The 6,000-nt window shown below is 47.3% G+C and overlaps 1 protein-coding gene across 1 annotated transcript in view; it reads right to left on the reverse strand.

The window, feature by feature from the left end:
* The window catches only part of CARNS1 (carnosine synthase 1), a 28,289-nt gene extending 25,439 nt beyond the window's left edge, over positions 1 to 2,850 (reverse strand). Inside the window, exon 1 of the mRNA XM_063116857.1 lies at positions 2,617 to 2,850. The gene's annotated coding sequence lies outside the window, so the exon portion shown is untranslated. The remainder of the gene's footprint in view (positions 1 to 2,616) is intronic.
* Positions 2,851 to 6,000: the final 3,150 nt, after the last annotated feature.

Below are 6,000 nucleotides of genomic sequence, written 5' to 3' on the forward strand. Positions count from 1 at the left end.
TTATATCTAATTAAAAGGCTCTGAGACCTGGAGAAACGCTGCTATGGAAGCTTTACCTAACATTATTACAGGTTGTAACAATTCATTAATTTTTTTAAAAAAATCTCATTGTTTCATGATAACACACAACTAATTTGTTTTTACAATTAGCACAAGTATCAAACCTGTTGATAGAATTATTTTTGTTCTAATAAAGTTAATGCATTAAAGTACTTTGCAGGTTTTTTTTTTTTACCTGTATCCCATTTCTCAGGGTTAATACTTCCTCAGACTGAGAGCTGATTTACTTGTTATACAACATGATGTGATAGACTGCTTTTTGATATTACCTTTCCAGCTTTCTGATATTATATTTCCAGTATAGGAAGGTTCCATCACCTCTGGTGACATTTTTTCCATGGGTGTACCAGCCACCCCTCCTGTGATCCTAAAGCAGCCTTCCCCAACCTGGTACCCTCCAGATGTTTTGGATTACAGCTCAGTATTTCAGACAATTGGTCATGCTAGGTAGGGCCTGTGAGAGTTGAAGCCCTGAAGTAATGTCAGAAGGGACTCTGGGGTGGAGGAATTGTGTATCACTTTACACTGCAGATGGGGACATATTTTTGGAAGTTCCCTCCCCTAAAAAACTTCCTGTGTATAGCAAACAAGCAGATCAATCATGAAGTTTTAGCATGGCCCTCACTAGTGCATGCAGGAAGCTTTTATGACAGTTGTTTTACATATAAACAGAAGAATGGCTTCTCCACATTTGGCAGCAATGAGGTAGTAAAATTAATCATTACCAAAAAATTTTTTACTAAAGAGAGGCGCCCAGGGAATGTTTCTATTCTTTAGGACTTTCATGCAGGAGCTCCAGCTATTCTCTCTAAACACAGCCCTCTCTTAACTTTATTTGCCACACTGCCCCTAACATCTATTGCTAGAAACCTGCTGAGGCCCAGATAAGAGTTCTCTTGGGCAGTCCCACACCCATCATTCAGCAGTGAAGAGACTCAAATGTTAGGCAATCGAAATATCTCTGCATCCTCAAATTCACTGAATATGGATTAGGGCAGCCTTCCTGGCTGGAGAATGCTGGGAACATAGGAAGCTGCCTTATACTGCGTCAGACCCTTGGTCCATCCAGCCCAGTATTGTCGACACTGGCTGGCAGCAATGGCTCTCCAGGGTCTCAGGCAGGATTCTTTCCTCGCCCTACCAGGAGATGATGGGGATTGAACCTGGGACCTTCTGCATCTATCACACTGAGCTACAGCCGCTCCCAATAGGCATTTGTAGTCCAACCTGTCTGGAGGGCATCAGGTGGGGGAAGGTGGGATTAGGGCAAGGGCATGCCTTCAAGGGGCTTGGACTGGGGCAGGACACACCTTCACAGCGCTGCTCTCAGGGATCAAGTAGCTCCTCCAGGGTTCTGATCCCCAGAGTCCACATCCGCCTAGGGCTTCAAGATGCATCAGTACCCTACGCCTGCCTGTCCACACGTTGGAGGAGGACTCTGGGCCCCTGTGCGTGGTGCAGTCAGCCTCCTATTACTGCTAGAGTGGAAGAATTCCAGGGATGCTTCCTTCGTCACTCCAAGGGGCAATGCAGAAAGCTGCTTGGCAAACATGCTGTCAGTTGCCCCTTGACGCTTCACTCCCACCCAATCAAGGAGGAAGGGGGAGAAAAAGTATGTGAGTGTGGAAGAGTAAAGAGTCTAATTAGTGTAAAGGGTAGCTAGGACAAAAAAGTGTGTGTGTATGTGTTCAATTATTACAGAAACTACTTAATCTAAGGAACATTCTTGAGGGCTGAATTGGATCTCGTCCTCGGGGGCTAAGAACTTGTCTAACAATAATGGTGATCCTACGCTACCGTAAGCATCGGATTGCCTGCCGGTCCCCCTGCAGCCAGTGCCCAGTTGCATCAGATGGAGATCCTAGTCTTACCCATCCTTTTTTGTCCATAGGAACTTGATGCTTTTATTCCCCAGCCAGTTGTATAAGGTGGAGCGGGGTGGGTGGGACACGGACGACAGAGCTGGAGGATTGGTGGAGACAGCCCGTGTGGGCGGGGCTTCGGGTCAAGCAGGGACCCCGCAAGCAGCTCCAGAAGCCCCTTTCCCTGCCCCCACTACACGCAGAGCTGCCTTCCCGCACGTCCATAAGCTTTGTGCATCTGCCCTCCCCCGCTCCCATCCCCGGCGACTTGATCTGTTCCAGGATGACCGGAGCGGGCCTCTTCCAGAGTTCTCCTCCCTCAACTTGCAGGCGCGCACAATAAACAGGTTGCGAATCACGCTCCATTGTAAAATCAATGGGAGTTTTGCCTTTAATGCGGGGGTGGGGTTGCACGGCTCCCGCTCCGTCCTCACCAAGCGCACACACAATTCGGCGTGCAAGCGTGCACGCACGTATCCACGTGGTCCGGCGCCCTCCCGACCCCCTTTCTCTCCCGTCCTTCCTTCGAGCAACAGGCTGCGCTCACGATCTCCAGGCTCCCCCTCCCCCAACCACCGATACGGGCCCCAGTCCAGCGGCGGGAAATGCATCCAACAGCCCAGCGGGGAAGAAAAGCCCCACGCCGTCGCATTTCCCCCTCCCGTCTCCCCCCCCCCCCCCAACCCCGCATTACCTTGCTGCAGCGGCAACCGGAGAGTCGATCTGAATGATGCGGCGGCCAAACAGCGCGATCCGTTGCAACCCGATGGCGAGGGCGGGGTGGAAGGAGCCGGGGAATGTCCAGGGATTAACTCCGACGGGTTTTATATAGAAACGGAGCGGGCATGCCCAGTGGAGCGAGGCAGCTTATCAACCATCGGGGCAAGGCAGGCAGGAGGCACTCGCCAGCGCCAGAGACGCCCACAGCCATTGACCAAGGGAGAGACGCGCTCCCAGGGGCTGGCAGCCAGAGCGCGTGAATGATGTGCGGGAAACGTAATGGTGCACGAGGGGTGGGGGTGGGGGGAATTGCGGGGAAGGGGGGAGGGAGCGATCGAGAAGCAGTCTGGGAGGGGAGGGGGAGGGAGGGGGATGTGAGAGCGGAGGAATTTCCTATCGAAAGCGCCCATCCGCTCCCGGGCTCTGCAGCAAATGTTCGCGGCTATTGTTAAGCGTGGTTGCTGCGCTAGCACCGCGTTAGCACATGCGAAGTGCTTTACGGTGATGAGTACGTTCATTCTCCTGGGATAGATTTGCGATAATATGCCCATTTTACAGATGAGGAAGTGACTGAGAAAATGACTTTTCCCAAAGGCTCAACTCAGAGCCAGCCCCCCTTCTCCAAGTAAAACATTCTATATACGGGGCTGTTTTGGTCTTTGTCTTTGTATTACATCGTTCCTCCAAGGAGCATTTTAGCCTCACAGCAATCCTGTCCAGTGGTTACTGCTAAGGGGTATCCAAGTTTACCTAAACCTATACTAGTGTGATACCATTAGGCCAAAAGATCACAAAATATGTGCAAACTTTTGAGGTCTCCAGATCTCAAACTATATGGTTTAGGGCAATAGTGTAGGTCATGCACTCCACCAACCAGTGCCCTCCAGATGCATTGGACTGCAACTCTCATTATCCCCAGTCATACCCAATATTTTAGCTGCACAGTAGTTTATATATTTTATGAATACTTTTTTTTTTAAGCCCTTGGTTCAGGACTTCTCTCTAGCAGTTTGCTAGATTTCGAATTCTTGGCGGCTAGTTTAAGCTTTCCATAGAAATGTCACAGACTGTACCTCTTGAATATCACGACCTTTGGGGCTCAGGTCTCACATGCACCTCCCGAAATCTGAAAGCATATGCCACAGTAAATCATTTAGTCTTGAAGGTACCACAAGTCTCTTAGACAAATGCCACATACCCACACAATGCATTGATAGCAATGTAAGGGTTCTAAAAAATCTGAGAACATGAGAGTCCAGCTATCATTTAATGTCAGCCAGGAAAAACTGTACTTCACTGATCTACTTGCACTCTCACTATCTGTGAATAAAGTGGAGCAAAAATTCCCATAATTTTTTGGTACTGGATGCTTATTTCCCTGTTGCATAGCCTGCAGGTTCCTCCTCATTTCTCAGACACAGCCAACTTAAACATAAGGACTTACAGTTCTTTTATGAGTGATCTCTGAACTTCTGGGAGATGCTGCCTGAAAGTTGGAAACATACATCACAACATCATGGATTTTATGGCTTATGGCTTATACACTTGGAAATCTTAAAAGTTATGGGCCAGAGACAGAGAGTTGTGCCGCTAATATGTAAGCATCAAAGGAAAGGCATCAACAGGCTGAGCTAGGGTAATGCTGGGATAGGGTGAATTAAAACATGGAACTGCAGCCAAGCTAGTCTGCATTGTCTTAGATATATACAAGGTTGATGCTATGCAGCTTGGCGAGAATGCATTCTAACACACCTGGTTCACACAGTTGCAGGGTGGTTAATAAGCCACAGTGGCTTGTTTATCATCCTATGTGTGCCAGTCGTGTGTGAGGGGAATTATTTCTCCAGCCAGGATCGTGCAAACCGAGCCATTATGAATTCTATAATATTGCAATAACAAATCTTAACAGTTACACAGCACTTTAAAGTGTTCAAAGTGCTCACTTACCAGAGCTCTATATTATTTTACCCATGTTGCACACGGGCAGCTTTGACTAAGACATTAACCTGGGTCACATGTAACGAGAAGAAACTGGCTGAATTTCCCCATGGGGTTTCTTGTCGCAGTCACCATTTTTAATATTCGGGGTGCAGCAAGGGTACTCATTACATGCAAACCCACCAAGGGTGGGTTGTTGAGGTGGTTGACAAACCACATACAACCCGACAACACCCTGGTGGCTTCTTGTTACATGCGAACTAAATTAGGAGGATGAATAAATCATGATTGGTTCTTAACCACCCTGCATATGCTGGTTCTGTGCCAAAGGATTAGCATAATTACCCTTGGCAGCATGGCTTGTTGTGTCATGCGAACCTTGTTCCCAAGCCACCCCAGAACTCTACCACAGCCAAACCCTGGCACACGATTGGCATGCGCAACAGGAGAAATAAGCTACCATGGCTTATTGCCACAGCCACTTTCATGCGAACCAGGCCAGAGACTTGCATAAGGCTACCTACTTGCCAGAGGCAAGATTTGTACTTGCAATTTCCTAATTCGCAGCTCAGTCTCTTAGCTACTACACCACAACAGCTCAATTGTTAAGTTTCCAACTAGTTGATCCATCCATTCATTATTAAAACTTATACCCTACTTTTAAAATACAATTAACAAGGCTGCTTACAATAAAATACATACCAATGCATTCAAATCAATAAAAGAAATAAAGAATATTTGTCAATTAACGAGACTCACAAAAACTCCCAAGGTCTGTTCGCTCAAATCGAAAAGGAAACGAAATTATGTAGTACAACACGTGCAGCTTCTTACCAGTCAGGTTGCTTCCAGATGGAGATTTCCTAGCACTAGTAACCAAAAAGTGTTGTACAGGCAGCTGTTCTGTCTCTCCCCCCCCCCCCTCGAGGTTTTCTGCTAAGAAAAAATGACAGTAGAAGCATTGGTAAACCATGGGAGAACTATAAATTGAAAACATCATCTCGACTTCCATATTTCATGAACAAGGGGGGATTGTTCAATAAAAGCCTTGCCACAATACACTTTCAATATAATGGTGAGAAAGGTCTAGACTTATTATTTATTATTATAACAGAGTTGAGTAACTGTAGGAGATACGGGGGGGGGGGCATTTGCAACTCCCTCCACTAGCCACACTGGGGGATTTCCACCCCCTTCAAATCGCCACTTTGCTGTCAAAATCCAGGGGCAAACCACTCCATAGTACTCAGAAGTGCTAAAAAGGTTACATTCAGTTTGTTTCCAGGCTAAATTAGACTCTTGTGCTCCATAGCTGGTTGCCATTGTGAGTATTCAAGATGCGGCAGGCAGGCTTAGGGTGACGTGCAAACCCAGCCACTGTGGCTTGTTGCCATTGTTAACAAGCCACTGCAGAACCTTA

The sequence above is a fragment of the Elgaria multicarinata genome, chromosome 2 (assembly GCF_023053635.1).
Source record: "Elgaria multicarinata webbii isolate HBS135686 ecotype San Diego chromosome 2, rElgMul1.1.pri, whole genome shotgun sequence".
In the NCBI taxonomy this organism is placed as follows: Eukaryota; Metazoa; Chordata; class Lepidosauria; order Squamata; family Anguidae; genus Elgaria; species Elgaria multicarinata.